The sequence below is a fragment of the Heloderma suspectum genome, chromosome 2 (genome assembly GCF_057233095.1).
Source record: "Heloderma suspectum isolate Gila_16-S chromosome 2, 16-S_ref, whole genome shotgun sequence".
NCBI classification, from domain to species: Eukaryota; Metazoa; Chordata; class Lepidosauria; order Squamata; family Helodermatidae; genus Heloderma; species Heloderma suspectum.
The window spans coordinates 250,312,908-250,331,372 of record NC_139459.1 but is presented as its reverse complement, the minus strand read 5'-3'; positions in this window follow the sequence as shown (position 1 = coordinate 250,331,372).

The following is an 18,465-nucleotide window of genomic DNA, read 5'->3' as shown; positions in this document are numbered from 1 at the left end:
GATGGAAATGGGTTTTTTTAGGGATGTATGAGAATTTTGTTGCACATGTGCAAATACACATTTGTGTTAACCCCCCCCCCCCGTAAAGAACCAGTCTGCACATTCACAGAATCCATGTAACTCAGAAAAAGCTGGTCCACTGCAGAATCCACAGGTTGGATTCATCGAAATGCAAACTCATTTGAATCCGTTGAGGATTTCCTTGATATCCCTATGCTGCAGTGCAGAATCATGGAAGTCTAAGAACAGAATTCAGTTAAACCAAAGCCGGTATTGAATTAATGAGATTTTTTTTTTAAAAAAACAACAACCCCCCAAACCATCTCTGCACAGATGCTGTTTGATTCTCATATGTACAGTGTAGTTGCTCTGAAATCCATCTGCTTTGGATTTCAGTGATGGATTACAGATGTAATGGCTGTGCAAAGCCAGAGAAACCTCCCGAGTAATTATTTGTCACAGGAGCAGAGACGTTTCATCTGATGAACTCCTGCTCAAGATTTCATTTAACTTTTACAACATTAACATGCATCAGAGGGACAGCTTCGCATGTGATGCGTTAATGTTGCAATCAGTGACATCGGAGCACTTTAAAAATCTGCTTCCAACCATGGTTTCTAACAGGAGAACCTTTAACAGCCTCTTTAAAAAATCTTCTTTATGCTAGATTCTTATCCATTTCAGTTACTTTGCTAAATATATCCCATTATCACATAAGTAACACTGATGGGCAGGATACATCTATTAACACATCTGCAAGCCATAATAATAAATACAGAATCAGAATTGTATTTCATGTAATGATTTAACCCCACAAATAAATGATAAAATGTTTTAAAACCCCTACGCAGATTTATGCATTTATTGATGTACAATTCATCATGTTATAAGGCAAGCAACATTTAAAATACCCCCTGGCCAAGACCAATGATACAAATTACTGCATGATAAAATATATTTAAATTGCAATCAACCTTGCATAACCTTTGCTATGTTTCAGTTGTCTGAAAAATAGAACTTCCATTAATCACTAGCAGCAAATAGCAATTCTGAACTGGATGGATTTAGTGGGTTAATGAGTCAAATGGAGATCGAAATTACAAGAATACAAATGGGAATCATGTTCTGTTCACCTCTCACATGGAAATTTAAAGAGTATTAGCTCAATCCAGAGAACAAGAACAGCAGAAGTCTGCTATGAGCAAACTTTTGCACTTGCGGCTAAGCTAATGCACAACAAATGGTGTGTGTGTGGACATTCCTACACATTGTCAGGCATTAACGTAAGTGTGCACTGTCAGGTTGCTGAATGTCATCTCCCTGTGCAGCAGTTTTTAAAACACTTGATTCAGCAGACTGCTTTTGTGTTCATGCGTAGGATTTGTGTTTATTGCATCAGAATGCATGGATAAAATATTAAACCACATTCATATAGCTAGTTTAGGGAAACATTTAGAAGGTCTCTGTCTCATAAAAGTTTGAAGCAAAAGAGAATATTAATCACATGGGATTGCAATGAACTGTGGCTTCATTCGAGGCATACAGTGAATTCAGATAATGAGGGGTTGTGAGATAAGTTTAAATAATGGACATTCTGCTACATGTTTACAAATAATATGCTTTTGCTTAGATCAGTGGAAACCTGACTGCAGCCAGATTGTGAAATAAATTAGTTTCCTGGGATGTTATAGGTGAATCAATAGATTTGTTAATTACTTATATTTTCAAATATAATGAATGAACCCTTGGGTTTTGTATTTAGCTCCCTTGATTTGTTTTGTCACGCTTGCATTGATTCATTCTTGCTTGATGGAATGTGCTGGACAGCATGTAGCTTAACTATATGATAAGATCAAACTATCAGAATTTATAATTAATTTGGTGTTCATTTAGTTGCTTGAGGTATGAGCTTTTCATTCAGTAAAACCAAGAAGCACTCATAAGGAATTAGGACTTGCTTCTCTCTCTCTCTCTCTCTCTCTCTCTCTCTCTCTCTCTCTCTCACTCACATTCACACACACACACACACACATGTGAGATCCAGCTCAGTTTCATGTCTATGTGGCCATGTGGTGTAATGTGATACCAAATGTTATTGAGCCAGATAAGTGTGATAGTTCTTCCCCTAATGCTAGCAGTTAATACCTATAGCATGAGACCTGCTGGGACTTGGCAGATGCTAGTAAAACTGATGCAACCCAATCAGTCAGATGGGGCTGGTAATATGGCTACTCCCATGTTAACATTACAGCGGTGATGTGTTAGGGCTGCAGCAGCTGGAAAGCAACGTGAGCACTATGGGAGCAGTACAAGAAGAGCCCCCGGTATGCCTATGTGCACCAGTTGCTGGGGAACGTGGGTGGGAGGGCGCTGTTGCACTCATGTCCTGCTTGTGGTTTCCTGGTCAACAGCTGGTTGGCCACTGTGTGAACAGAATGCTGGACTAAAAGGCCCACCAATTTTCTTCTTGCAAGTTCTTTTGTTTTAATCTAAACAAAAGATTTCCTACCTCACTAACTAAGTGCCTGCACATTTGTGATTTGTTCTTTATTAAATATTAGCCCCACCCTCATTTTCAATGTGTATGTTGATGATCAAGTGATCACACTCATCTGTTAAGAAATCAGAGCATGGGGCACTAAGAGACAATTCGGGGCTTTAAAAAACACATATACGAGGGTGCTGTTGCACTCATGCCCTGCTTGTGGTTTCCTGGTCAACAGCTGGTTGGCCACGGTGTGAACAGAATGCTGGACTAGATGGACCTTTGGTCTGATCCAGCAGGGCTCTTCTTATGTTCTTACGTAAACTGATCTTCACTCAGACCACATATTGATCAGGAGCTAAGACAGAATCTGAGGTTTATAAGGCCAGGCAGTGGCCCCCTTGTGTCACCTGACAAGACCTGAGCTAGAAGCTGCACTAATTCTCTCTGGCCAGCTATATCAGTGATGCCTACCTGCAGCAGAGAGCAGGCTAGGTGCTCCAAATCAAGCACTGGAGGCTGGTTGCCTGCCTCAGGGTCACTAGTTCAAGAATGCCATAGTTTGTCATATGAGTAGATTCCTTCCAACATTACCAGCAGTCACATCGTACAAGTTCCCATGCCACTACAGGTGACACAAATGCTGTTCCTAAGCTTACCTGAACATAATGCATAATTCCAGCACTGCAGATGACTTATCCATGTGCACACAAATGCGAGAAGCATAGTGAGATCGAGAAACCCAAGTGGAAGTCTGGAATTCTATTCCAAATGCCCATGTTTGTTCTCATCTTTCTTTCAGACACCTTTTCTATTTGTTCAGGTATAGCATTTCAATCTCTTTTGGAGGAGAAAAACTCTTTCAGTATCGCTCATTGCATACAATCATCAGTATTTCCAAAGTTCAGAGGTGAGTATGGAAGTTTATGTAGTCAAAATGGCACCATCCATGCATAAGAGAGAATGATATCAGCAGGCTTGGGGGAACCCCAAGATTTGTGGAAGAACCAAAAGAAGAAGAAAAAAACTCCGGAAAAAACTAGGAGGAAACCCCCCAATATGGACTGACATGTTCAGTACCCATAGAATGCTGACTGACTCTTGGGGGAACCCCCTAGAAAATGATGGGAAGGAGAATGGCATGGAGTCTCATAGAAGATGGCATAACTGGCTGGCTGACTGGAACAATGAACAGAAGCACTCCACACTGCAATATTTTGTTGCAGGTCCCACATGTAATTAAAGGGGCACAGGAGTGCCCCTTTAGTTAAGGTAAGTCACCAAACAAGGTTCCGCGAGTCTAAGCATCAAACCTCTACTGCTTATACAAAAGGTACCTGTTTAGCTAATAATGTGAAACTAAGGGCTGGCTGGGGCATGCTGGGAGTTGTAGGCCTTTTCTCTGTCTAAACATGCATAGGATTCCACCCTTAGTGTCTATGATCTACTCAACAAGGTCTACAGTTGTTCAAAGTGTCAAAGTGATCTGATAAAAAGTGCCACAGGTACAGCAAGTTAAAAATGGTGAACATCGGCACATTTGTACTTTTTACTCCAAGCTGCGGCTTGGTATATCCTATATTTATTTCAAATTCTGATGAAAACTACAGATGCACTTTATTCAGGTTTGCTGAGATGTGCCTTTGGTGAAGTTCTTAGCAGCAGTTCAAGGGTTATTAAAGTTTTTCTGCCCCATGAAAACCATGGCAGCATCTGCTAGCAAAGTTATGTTGGGCATGCTCAGTTGCACTCTGAAACTAGATTGATGGAGAAATCTTCAGTGGATTTAGATGCTCTGAAATCCGCAGCGGACCACCCCTCCTTGCTGGCACCAACAGGGAGAGCCGGAGGGTTGTGGGCTGTTTGCGGATTTTGTCTAAATTTTCCCTGTAAAAGTGACAAGAAATGTAAATTGTGTAAGGAATTTGCGTATCTTAGGCAAATTATGGTCGTAATTAGCTTATTTTATAAAAATTGTGGCTATAAAGTGCTTAGTTATGTGTAAATTGCAGCTGCAATTTGCCCAAGATATGCAAATTGCTTACACAATTTACATATCTTGCTGTTTTTAAAGGGACAAATTTACATGAAATCTCTGAGCTGGGCTGGTGGCTCTGGGGAAATCTACTGTGCCCCAAGAGGGCTGGATTTCCCCACAACGGACATCCCCCAGACTGGACCCAGGTGGATTGGCACATCCCTACTGTCAAGTGAGATTAGAGTGAGTTAGTTCTGAAGGCTGAGGGTCAATGACAGAGGTACAACACAACTTGTTCCAATTTAAAACCATATATATTAAAATCTTATATATAACAGAAATGTAGGCTATTTACTAGAGCATTCATGTGAGTAGTAATAACAATAAAAATGATTACTGATTCTGTTCAGACCACAGTATACCAAAGGATGAAGATCCTAATTAAATGGATAACACAGATCTAATTCATTCCTTACACTGTCAAGAAATATGGCAGGATCTTGGCCCTCTCATTTTTTATCATTGCAATGAACATAATGGAAAGGCCTACAGATGGTTTATCTATGACACATAATTACGTTTTTGTGCCTTTATTGTATCCAAGAAACCTTCTGCTAGGCTTTAGTAAAATGTCTCAATTAGAGGACTCATTAAGGGTCTGGCTGAAATGCCACAAGCTGGGCAAGGACAGGAAGGACTCTATGTCTGTTGCAAAATAGTTTTCTCATACTGTTGTAGACTGTAGTATATTGACTCTTTCCCCTAAGCATCTTTTGAGGAGAGCAGGGAAATTTAACATACGCACAAAAACGGTAAAACCACATTGATGAACTATCCAGGTCATCAAAGGTGGGGATGCTTGTTAACTAGAAATCTAGATTCCATAATTTTGTTTACAGTTAATCTGGGATGAATGCTACGCCTTGGCTCTGTCCTCACAAATGGTAATGGCAAGATATCCACTAATGAGCCGATCCACATGGTCACTGTACATGTGCCAGTCTGCTCATATTCAGAGCATAGGTTGCACTGTTACCTGAAGCATTCATCATGAGCTCAGGTTGCAGTGCAGAGTTTTGCTTGTGCCCACGATAAGAGACTCGGGAAAGACAAGCAAACCAGCACTGAGCTGGGTTGAAAACAGGCTACAGCTTGGTTACAAGTAAAACCAGACACAGCTTAGCAAGCGTTCAGGGCCAGACACAGGGACACAGCAGTGGCACTGTCCAATATCTTCTGGGTGGTGCAGGGAGAAGCCAATTGTGAGGCAGAGGGTTGGGTCTGCTGGCCTCAGCCATCTTTATTTCTGCAAGTCACATGTCTCTCCAGGTCCACTCTTGTGAGGCCTTTTAAGGAACTCCCTTCCTTCCCAAAGGTTATGAGTTGTCCCAGTGCCTAAGTCCATGTATCTTGCAAATATCTGTAATCATTATTATAATAGCAAAAAACAAAGAAGAAATAAGAATGAATATGTCATCGATCTCATTGGTGTCCATGAACAGGGGAGGTCTTTCTGTCACCACCTTTTCCATTGTTGAGGGGGGTAGATTCTCCCCAACTTTGGGAAGATGGCTGCAGTGCACAACACCAGGCCAGGCATAGTGACATAGATTGATAGTATCAGTGATCACTGTCACCACAACAAGATGAGAACTGTGCACTGGTGAGAACTGTCCTTCTTAGGGTAGCAGTGGTGATGGCCCTGTCTAGCTCAGCTCAAGGTTCCCAGGGGAGCCGATCCAAGGCAGCTGCACTTAGGGCTGTGCAGAGACCCCCTGCTGCACTCTGGAGGCCGATTCGGAATTTCCGAACGGGCCCCGACCTGCTTCAGGCTTATCTGGAGATGGGCCAACCTGCTTTGGCCTCTGGATTTGAGGCACAATCCAGGCAGCTGAAGGACCCCCCCACCAGTTGCGTGAGCCTTTGTGGGCCCTGCATCTACCCCCCGCCGAGCTCTGCGAGCCCCCTGCTCCTTCTTACCTGGACCCATGGGGAGTGTCTGCAGCCACCGCCATCTTGGAGACAGCTGCCATTTTCTTTTAAAATGGCAAGTCTCCTTCTCCTTCTCCTTCTCCTTCTCCTTCTCCTTCTTCTTCCAGTAAGTAAATGGTGCATAGATTACGGCTGTAAAGGGGCCATCTATGCAATATTACAGGTGTAAATGGCATAAACATTGCGTAGATGGCTCCTCTCCAGCCGCAATCTATGGCATTTACTTACCAGAAGAAGAGTAACCATGGCAATTCCCTCCAAGATGGCGACGGCTGGTGGCACTCCCCATGGGTCTAAGCAGGGGGCTCGCGCGGCTGGGTGGGCGGCTGCCCGGATCAGGCTGAAGCAGCCTGAAGCTTTTTGGAAGCAGTCCAACCCACTCTGGACCACTCCCAACCCACTCCATGACTGGTCTGCTGCAGCCCAAATCACCCTGATCAACTTTGGGATTTGGGGTTCGGGCCGAAGTGGTGCACAGCCCTAGTTGCATTTCCTAGAAGGATGGGGGAGAGTCAAGTTTGATAAAGCAGAGTAAAGTCCAGCTATGCAGGATGGCAAGGCAAGGTCAGACCAGGCAGGAACTGTCAGGACCCTGGACAGATCTATGCTGGCTGGAACTCAGGAAGAGCTGTTCAGTAAACCAAGAAGCACTCATAAGGAATTAGGACACAGGAACATGAGGAATTCTGGAATTCAGCAGTAAGATTAATATTAAATACTCTTGTAAATGTCTTATAAGAGACTGGTCCTATTTCTGAGTATGATTTTTCTACTGAGAAGCTGTTCAGGATAGTGGATAGAGGGGTGCAACTGGTTCTCGACGTAGCAGTTCCCCTGAAGACCAACTATGCAGCTTGGGGATTGTTCTGTACTCCATTCCTGTCTGTGGAAGCGCAAGTGGTGATTATGGCTAAGAGTGCCTTTCACCAACTTGGGCTGGTATGCCAGCTGTGACTCTACCTGGAGAAAGTGGACTTTGCCTCAGTTTTGCATCCAGACTAGGCTACTGTAATATGCTCTACATGGGGCTGCCTTTGAAGACAACTTGGAAACCACTTAGTGCTTGCTGTGGCTAGATTGTTGGAACATATTACACCAGTACTGTACCAGTTGCACAGGTTACTGGTATGTTTCTTGGCCCAACTGAAAATGCTGATGTTGACTTTTAAAGTCCTAAACAGTTCATGGCCAGGTTATTTGAAGGGGTGCCTACACCTATATTTTATTTATTAATTTATTCACAACATTTATATACTGCTCAACCTCTAAAGAGATTCTGGAGTGGTGAACAATAAAATATAAAAAATAATAAAACACTATATTAATAGGTTTTTAAAAAGAGAATACCAGTAAAAAGCTTGGCTGGTCAATCAAGGAAAGCTTCTTGAAATAAGATGTTTTCAGCAGGCACCGAAAACAACATAACGTTAGTGCTTGCCTGACCTCCAGAGGCAGGGAGTTCCACAGAAAGGGAGATGCCACACCGAATGCTCTTCTCTGGGTGGATTCCAGTTGGGCCATAGGTCCATGTGGAACCACCAGGAGCATTCCATCTAATGACCTCAGTGACTGGACAGCTTGATCAAGGAGAAGGCGCTATCTCAGGTTTCCTACTGTAGGAGGTAGGAACCTGCCTGAATCCAAAATTCAGCATCACAGGCCCTGCTCATGGTCTGCCATTAAGATCCATGAGATTGGCAGGCACTAGGGACGTGGGCCTTCTCATTGGTGGCCCATAATCTGTGGAACTCCCTCCCAAAGGATATACAGCTAGGACCATCAGTTACAGCCTCAAGCGGGCTTTGAAGACGTATCTGACTGTTTCAAATTGCTCCTAGGTGGTATTTTATTGCTGATTATGCTGCTGGCTTATTGGCTTTTAGAGTGCCGTTGTGCTGGTCTGAACTGTGTTTTAAGTGGTTTATTAACTGTAGGTTCTTTTGGCTGTTTTTGGTACATGTCATTTGTGGTTTTAAATTGAGTTGTGTTACTGAAATGGTGATTTTATGGTTCCTATTTGTTATAAGCCACCTTGGGAGCACTTCCTCCTGAAAAGTGTCCTATACAATATTTAAAATAAATAAATACATTCTGTCTTGTTATAATCATTCTGTTTTGGAACCCTGGCTCACACTTTATTTCTACTTTAGGATGAACAAGTGGAATTTTCCAAAAAGGATAAGGATGCATTTGGGAGGTTGCTGGACTACTGAAGTGTACTCAGTGGTGGCGGGTGGTGGTGGTTGGCTTTTACCAGGCAGTTTCCTAGATCCCTAAGGACCTCCACGTTTCTGCAAAGCCAGGGTTGGCAGCTCTTGAAATAAAAAACTCTGATACCTTTGTAGGATTTGGAGGTAGTCCCAGAGCAGGTGGTCTGTTGGTGTAGCCTGGAGCACACTTGCGTGGTGGGTTAGGAATGACTTTACTGGAGATATAACAAACTTACATCTCAAGGTAAGTTGGCTGTGGTCAGCCCCGTGGTCAACATCCTTGCAGGAGGAAGAAGGAAGAAGATAGGAGAGTAGAAAGAGCAGACAAGGAAAAGGCAGAACGACCTCCTAGAGAACGACCTCCCACCTGATTCAGGTACATATTAACCCTTCAAGTTCAGGTTAAGTGACTCATGGCCCTAATCCCTCCAACACCCATTGCTGAGGACAATGGGTCACTGCACTAATCCCATGCCCAATCAGGTGGCGCTGGTGCAGTTCCCCTGGCAAAGGCTTTGTCAGCACATTGGCCACCATTTCTTCAGTCGGGCAATACTTCTGTTCAATCACCTCTTGCTCTACTAAGTCTCTGATCGGTGATGCCTCACATCAATGTGTTTCATCTGTGGTCTCAGCTTCTCACTCGATACCAGCCTTAGGCACCCCCAATTGTCTTCATATAGCATGTGGCTTGTGTGTTCTCCAGTCCCATGTCGGTGAATAATTGTCTGAGCCAAATCACTTGCTGACGTGCACTGGCTGCTGCCACGTATTCTGCTTCTGTGGAAGCCATGGCCACAACTGCCTGCTTCTTGCTGGCCCAACTGACAGGCCTGCTGTTGTATGTGAACAGGTCTCCTGATGTGGACTTGTGCTCTGACTTATCGCCCTCCCAGTCTGCATCCAATCAGCCCTGCGTGTGTGCTGCTGGGCAGTTCGAGCTTTGTATATGCGGTACCTCTCAAGTAGCGCATCACATGCTTCACTTTGTTCCAGTCATGTTGGGATGGCTAGGCCACTTTCCTGCTCAGGATGCCCACAGCTGCAGCTATGTCTGGTCTAGTAACTGTTGTGATGAATAGCAGCTTACCAATGGCCCTTCAATGCTGCTGATTATCTGGCAGTGGGATGTCGTCATCTTGCCCCTTCAGGTGATCTGTGGTCATGGGAGTCTTGACCTCTTTCCCTTCTGCCATTCTGAACTCCAGCAGCATCTCCTTGATCTTTTGTCTCTGACTAAGGAGGAAGCTCCCATCAGCCCCCTTCTCGATCTGTATACTCAAATAGTGCATTATTGGACCCAGGTCCTTGATTTCAAAGTTCTGCTTCAGTTTGAGCATGATTTCCATGCCATGGCTTTCCTGCGCATATCACAGGACCAGATCATCCACATACACAAGTACGTATGCCCACCTGCCCCCCTTCTGCCTGGTATAGAGGCAGGGGTCTGCTTTCCCCTTGGTGAGGCCCAGATTTACTAGGACTCCATTAATTTTCTCATTCCAGGCCCTGGCGGTCTGCTTAAGTCCGTAAATGCTTTTTTGCACTTTGCACACTTTCCTTGTCCCTTCTGGATCTACAAGCCCAGGTGGCTGCATCACGTACAGGTCTTCCTCTATTTCACCATACAGGAATGCTGTTTCAGTGTCTAGATGCTTAACTTGCATCTCCCTGCTGGCTGCTACGCTCAGCATTGCTCTAATGGTGGTGTGCTTTACCACCGGGGCGGCAATGGTTTCATCATAGTCTTCCCCATACTTTTGAGAGTATCGCTTCGCTACTAACCTGGCTTCGTAGCTTTCTACTTTACTGTCAGCACTGCGCTTCACTTTGAAGGTCCACTTGCAGCTGATTGCCTTGCGATTTGGGGGAAAGTCAGTAGGGTCCAGGTCCCATTTTGGTGTAATCTCTTCCTATGCTGCCTCCTCCCACCTGTCTGCCCCATCCTTGGGCAAGGAGGCAACGTCCTCCCAGCTCACCAGCTCTTGGATTCGCTGCTCCCTGGCTGCAAAGTAATATTCCCTGTACCTGGCTGGTGGCACGGCTTTGAAGGCCCTGTCCAGCCTCATGGGTTCCTGCTGCTCTGCTATGTTCAGCTTGGGATCCCCGATGTCACTGGCCTCACTGTCAGGATTAGGGGTGTTGGCTGCCCTCTCATCTTCCTCGGGTGCCGTGGGCTCCCCTCTTCCACTCTCAAGTGTGTGCAGATTCACCTCTATCAGCTCCATAGTCCTGGGCTTTGCAGTCTCATCGAACCGCATGCTTTGGCTGACTGACTACGGTGCTGCAATCTTGGGGATTAAGGATTTTGTAGCCTTTATGGTAGGCGCTGTATCCCACCAGGACCCCTTTGATGTCTCTGTCAGCCAGTTTGGTCCATTTCTGCTCTGGGATGTGAGCATAGACCTTACACCCAAACACCTTCAGATGGCTTGCCTTCAGCTTGGCTCCATGCCACATTTTGAAAGGTGTTTCACTAGTGGCCCTGGTTGGCAGCCTGTTCTGTATGTAGGCCACCATCGACACCACCTCTCCCCAGAATGTGAATGGTAGATTTGCATCTGACAGCATGCTTCTTACCATGTTTAGGAGTGATCTGTTGCGCCTCCCAACCATGCCATTCTGTTCCAGTGAGTAGCTGACCATCTTTTAGAGCGCGATGCCTTGGGCCCGGAGTTAAGTTTCCATCTCTCTTCCTATGTACTCACCTCCATTGTCAGTACAAATGGCACACAGTAACGTGTGGAATTTTTTCTTGGTTGCTGCAACAAACTTCTACTGCTTGCTCAGTATTTGATCCTTACGTTTGATGATGTACACTGTTGTGAACCTGGAATAATCATCAGTGAAGGTGAGGAAGTAGTTACCCCCTACAGGGGTTATCACCTCCATTGGTCTACAGAGGTCAGAATGGATGAGCTCCAGTAGTTCTTTAGCTCTGCTCTTGCTTGCCTGGGGTGGTGGGGCTTGCGTGGACTTGGTCTTTAATGCAGCACACACAGCTCATCCTTTACCTGCCTGCTGGGATCTATAAGTCTGCAGTGAATTCCTTGGTTACCAACTCCTTCACTGCCTCCACACTTCTGTGCCCCATGCGTCTGTGCAGAGGTGTATGAAACTGTTGTGGGGTGTGTGGTCTGCCCTCTTGCCCTCTTCTCTGCTGCCAGCAATCTCATACATAGAGTTCCTCACCCTGGCATTGCCCCACAACCTTCCTTCTCTGGAGATTTGTCATTCATCCACTTCGAAAAGTAGGACAAATCCATCTGCAGTAAGCTTTGTTACTGAGAGCAGACTCCCCTCCAGGTCTGGCACAAAGAAGTCATATGTGAGCTTCATCTTCCCACCATGTGGTGGTGCTATACAGTCTGTGGTGCCTTCTCCTATTCCAGCTGCTTTTATCCGTTTCCCTTTAGCCAGGCAAACGTAACCCTGCTTTTGGTGATCCAGTTCCTCCAGGAACTCCCTCTGGCTAGTCATGTGGCTGATAGCTCCCAAGTCCAGCACCCAATCTAGGTTGTGCCTCTGAGCTTTGGTTAGTCCGAGGTAAACAGACTGGCAGGAATGGGCCCCTTGTGGCTTGCAGTTTACTCTGCCTTGCCCTCTGTTGTGCTTTGGCTCCCTCTTGTGGCTGTTTTTGAGACAGTCTCTCTTGAGATATGTCCTGACCCCACACTTGTAGCACTCTTTTGTCCTTGCCTTAAGGGCTTGTTCTGATTCCTTACGCATCACCAAAAAAAGAAAAGAAAGAAAGAAATGAGTCACCAAAAAGGGGGCGGGGACACAGTATGCTGATTTGCATAAAAATTGCATCTGCCAATTTATATGTGTAGATGCGAATGTAGAATAATTAGTATAATTTAAACAGAAAAAACAATCCATCTCACCATAATGTGGAAGACCGTGACCAGGTGACCCATGAACTTTGCTCAATCTACTCTAGAGGTGCTGTTGATGGACAACTCCAAGGCCCAGCTCTTCCTTCTTATTGTTCTTTATCTTTATATGGGACCTGGACTGGACAGACATTCAAACAGAGGACTGTCCTCTGTAAAAGGGGACACATGACCACTTTAACAGGAGTCTCCTGCCTGAAGGAGATCTTTAGTGAGAGACTGACAAAAGGCTTTGCATAATGCCACATCCAGATTCCAGAATGCCATGCTTTACATATCTCTGTGAAAAGGGGAATGTTCCTTCTTCTTCTCTTTCAGAAGTGCTTGAAATTCTGTCTTGAAGTCTATTTCTACTTTATTTCAAGTTTGGAGGACTGTCTGTCCTACCCTGCCCTGTCTTCCCTTTCATGTTTCTGATAATGAAACCTGGGATTACTCTCTAGCTTTTGCCTAAGACCTTGTTACTGCAGGGCAGTTATCATCCTGACAGGCTATCTACATTTCTTTTGATAGATTATGCAATTGTCCTGGTTCTTCTGACATAGCAAGCTGTAGAGTCATTCCAGAAAGTGGAAAAGCAGCTGCAGGAAATGCTTGTTGTGGCATGATTTTTTGGTCTTAGGGGAAAAACTTGATGTTCTTGTAACCATTCAAATTATTCATTTTATGGTTCGCTCCGGCTCTCTCCCTATACCTTAAAAACAAAACAAACAACAGTAGTGTATTTCCTTTGATATTTTCAGTGGAGCACTTAAAATGAATGTTGTTGACTTGAAGGACCTCATTATCTCATTTACCTGCCAAACTGATGCCACAGGAATGGAATTTAAATTTAACCAATGTGTAGCGTGACAATTTATTTGTTAGATTTATCAATTGCACCCTCCCCCTACCAGGCTCCCAGTGTGATGTAAAACTTTAGAACATCACATAAAACCATGAAATACAGGAGCAACTCCCCCCCCACACACAATAAAATAAGAGCAGCATTAAAATTAAAAGTAAAATTAAAATTGAAGAGCAACAAAATATTATACAACATTAAAAGCTTGATGGAACAAAACAGTCTTTATTGCCCTTCTTAAGCTAAATACAGGAAGAGCCAATCTCAGGGCCAAAACAGACTTTAAATCCATATCTAGCAGCTATGACTTTTCATTTTTACTCTTGAGTAGGTACAGGGGCCCTAATCCAATTCTTACTAGCCCCCCCCCCCACTAGGGCCCCCTGCACCTAAAGGCTAAAAATGAAGAAAGATGTATCTGCTAGGTAAGGATTTTAAATAATGTCTGTTTTGACCCTCATAAGAACATAAGAAATGCTGTGCTGGATCAAAGGTCAATGTAGTCCAGCATTCTGACCGCACCATGGCCAACTAGCTGCCTGTGGGAAACCCACAAGCAGGATATGAGTGCAACAGCACCCACCCACCCATGTTCCCGAGCAACTGGTGTACATAGGCAGACTGCCTCTGATAGTGGAGGTAGCATGTAGCCATCAGGACTAGTGGCCATTAACAGCCTTCTTCTCCAGGAGTTTGTCTACTCCCCTTTTAAGCCATCCAAATTGGTGGCCATTACTACATCTTGTGGTAGGGAATTCCATAGTTTAACTATGCACTGTGTGAAGAAGTACTTTGCTTTTTCTGTCCTTAATCTCCCACAAATCAGCTTCATCAGATGACCCAAGGCTTTAGTATTATGAGAAAGGGAAAAAATGTCTCTCTGCCCATATTTCTCACACCATGCATAATTTTGTATACCTCTATCTAGGGATGTCAGAGAATTCCGCCATGGATCTCGGTGAGGCTGAATGCCAGTGCATTCGGCCCCCCGAAATCCGTGGCGGAATGGCCTGCCCCCCCCCGCGGATTCCCCCTGGGACGAGACTTACCTGGGATGGATGTTCTGGATGGTGGCGGCTTTGGTGGTGGCTTTGGCAGCGGCGGCAGTAGCAGCGGCGGCTGGTCTTCTGACCTGCTGCCACCGCTGCTATTTGCAGTCTGGTCTTTTTTTCTTTTTTCTTTTACATAGACGTAATAGGCAACGTAAAGACTTACGTAGCCTATCACGTCTGGGTTAAAAAAACACCCCCCCCCCCGTGTACTCAAATGTACGTAAATCTATGTAGTCTACGTAGATATTTATGTCTACGTAGATATTTACGTCTATGTAAATATTTACGTAGACTAAGACGGCGAAAAATAAGGAACGCAAATGGTGGCCGCCGTAGCCGCTGCCATTTGCGTACGCGTTTTTTTTTAACCCAGACGTGATAGGCTACGTAAGTCTTTATGTAGCCTATCACGGTTGAATACAGGGACACAAACGGCGGCAGCTACGGCCGCTGCCATTTGCGTCCCTGCTACCCAGTGGCCGGATGTCCAGCTGCTGGCGGAGCCGGCCAGCAGGTCCGTGGAATCCCCGTGGAGCGGAGCCGGCCGGGCAGGACTCCGGGGGGAGGACGGAGCGCCTCCCCCCCCGTCAAGGATTCCGGGGGGAGGGACGGAGTGCCTCCCCCCCCCCGCAAAGCAGATCTGCAAAACGGTAAGTAACTTTAGTACATCCCTACCTCTATTATGTCTCTCCTTATTCACCTTTTGTCTGAAAAGTCGCAGATATTGTAACTTCTCCTCATAGGGGAGTTACTTCAGCCCCTCAATCATTCTAGTTGTCCCGTTATGCACTTTTTCCAACTCTACAAGCCCCTGCCTCCCCTTTTTAGGTTCAGTGACCAGAACTGTACACGGTATTCCAAGCTTGGTCGCACCATAGATTTGTATAAGGGGAGTATGATCTTGGCACTTTTATTTTCAATTCTTCCTAATTATGCCTAACACAGAGTTTGCCTTTTTTCACAGCAGCTGCACACTGGGTTGACATTTTCATCAAGCTGTCCACCACAACATCTCTGCCTTGGTCGGTCACTGCTAGCTCAGATCCCATCAGCCTATATGTGAAGTTGGGATTTTTTGCTCCAAACTTCTCCCAGTTTCGAGATCCTTTTGGAGTTCCTCGCAATCCCTTTTTGTTTTAACCACTCTAAATAATTTGTTGCCATCAGCAAACTTGGCCACTTCACTCCTCACTCCTAATTCTAGATAATTTATAAATAAGCTGAAAAGCATTGGTCCCACTGTGGGACCCCACTGTTTACATCCCTCCACTGGGAGAATTTGCCATTCATTCCTACTCTCTGCTTTCTGTTCTTTAACCAGTTCCTGATCCATAAGAGGACCTCTCCTCTAAGTTTGCCCAGGGGCAGCAGGGCCACGTGTCTTGCCCCATGACTTCAGGAGGCTTCCCACTTCAAATGTTATGCCAAACATGGTGAAAGCAGGGCCAAGGGGTGGAAGGAGAGCCATGTATTTGGGGTTGGGCTAAATGTGTGGTTCCACTAAATGAGGACTACTGAACACAGTTAGCTCCAGTTCTGTCGATTAAACTGGGGGTGACACTCAGGTTTCCAACAAAGATTCCCCGGTCAGTCGATTCCAGGATGGCCTGTCTCTTCCATCAATGAACATTGCCCTGGGCTGACTGGCAAAGATCCAGGTCTTAATTCCACCTGAAGATTGGCCACTCCCCTTTACTGAAAAGATTAATTATACCCACAACTGAGCCATCGTTGTTTAGTAATTATTCGTCCTTGTGTATAGAACCTTGTGGTTGGTTTATTGTAGCGTGACCATGTGGGTGATTTATTGTATTTGATTTAGAATTGAATAAAACTGAGCGATATCTGTTTTCTTTTGTGGTTCAGATTCCTGTTCCCAGTTGCACGGTGTGGTTAATCCTTGAGCTGACATGTGTCAGCACTTAGCCATTTCTTACAGGCATTCTGGCTGGACTCTGTACCACTAGACCCAAGAATGGATCCCAAAGAAAATCTCCATAAACCAAGTCCTCAAGCACTTCCAAAATTCTTTGCACAATGATGAACCCCAGGCAAACAAGCCAAGATAAATGCTTCAGATAAACTGTCCATTGGACTCACTGGGATAGGCAACCGGCAAGGGAAGCAGGGAAGGTTTAGTTTCTGCATAACCACCCGGGGGTTGCATATCAGAGTTGGGTATGGCCAAAGCCCAAAGTATGGTGGCTAAAGCCAAAATCGATCCATAGGGTAGTTACCTATCTCCCCTTCTCACTTTCCTCCCCTGCCTCTCTTGCTCTCTTTCTCCCTCTTGTCTTTCTCCTCTATTTTCACTCCCATTCTCACACTGTGAGCTTTTCTATATGAGGCATTTATTGTGCGCTTGTCATTCTCTACTCACAGTTGTTTATGGGTTCTTTAGACAATGTTGTGACCCTCTAGTTTCACTTCTGTTTTTAAACGGCACTTTTAGCATTTTTTTTTTAGGGCAGGGAAAATGTGGTATTATTTGTGAAAGGCGAAGCAAAGCGCTTTTTTCACTTGTGTATTTGCTCTTTTCCACTATACCACAGTACCGCCTAGAGGTATTGTAGTGGGAAAGCAGAAAAAGAAACGCTCCTTGTGTAGTGCTGTGATCTAATCCTGTGACGAAATCAAAAGTAGATTCAATGGATTAACAGCCTCGTGTAGAAAAGCTCACTATTTCTCCTTCCCTCCTCCTCCTCCTCCTCCTCCTCCTCCTGCTGTATCTTTCTCTCACTTGCTCTCCCTTTTCCACTCCATCTCTCTTTTCCCCACTTCCCTCTGTCCCATCCTCACTGTGTTTTCCTCTCTGTGTACAGAAAAAGGAACACAAGGAGTAATCCTAAGTGATCTGGTAAGGAGGAGGCCTGGCAGACTGGATCCAGCCTGCAAGCTGAAGTAGGGATGTCAGAGGATTTCTCCACGAATCTCGGGGAGGCTGAATGCCAGCGCATTCGGCCTCCCGAAATTGGTGGCGAAACGGTCTGCCCCCCCGCCCCCCCTCGGGGATGGGACTTACCTTGTGGAATGTCCCTGGCGGCGGTGGTTCGGCGGCAGCAGCTGCCAGTCTTCTGACCGGCTGCCGCCACCGCCATTTCCAAGTTAAAAAAACAACAACAACGTGATAGGCTACGTAAAGATTTACGTAGCCTATCACGGCTAGATTTTTAAAAAACACCGTGATAGGCTACATAAATGTTTACGTAGCCTATCACGGCTGAGTGAAAAAAAAATAAAAACCGTGCGTACGCAAATGGCGGCGCCCATGGGTGCCGCCATTTGCGTACGCGTGGTTTTTTTTTTCTTCACTCAGCCGTGATAGGCTACGTAAACATTTACGTAGCCTATCATGGCTGACTGCAGGGACGCAAACGGCAGTGGCTACGGCCGCCGCCATTTGTGTCCCGGCAGGATAGGATTCGCGGCAGGAGGGATGGGGTGCCTCCCCCCCGGCTAGAATTTCAGGGGGGAGGGACGGGGCGCCTGCCCCCCGGCCAGAGTTTTGGGGGGGAGGGACGGGGCGCCTCCCCCCTGGCCAGAATTTCGGGGGGAGGGACAGAGCGCCTCCCCCCCACAGCAAATCAAGTTTCGGGTTCAGGTAAGGGACTTTCGTACATCCCTAAAAGGTTCCTCACTGTGATGGAACTACAAACTGACAGCCGTGTGGCACAGTTGCCTTGACTTCTAATGCAAAGCCTTTCAGGAGCTACTCAATAGTCCCAGAAGCCAATCAAGCTGCAACTGGTCACAAAACGCTGAGGCCATGGTGCTAGAACAGACAGACTGGGTTAGAAATGTCCAGCCCAGGGACACAGTCTTGGCAGTATTTCTCCATCCCACTCCAGCCAGATGTACAGCAGGCAAACCATCTCTAAGACTTCTTGGATACAGTGGTTTGGGGTGGTTCTACCTTCTATCAGAGGTATGCTAGAAGAACTCCCATCCGAAACTAAGAGCAGGAACTGTGAGCTTTTCTACATGAGGCTGTATCTACTTTTCAGTTTT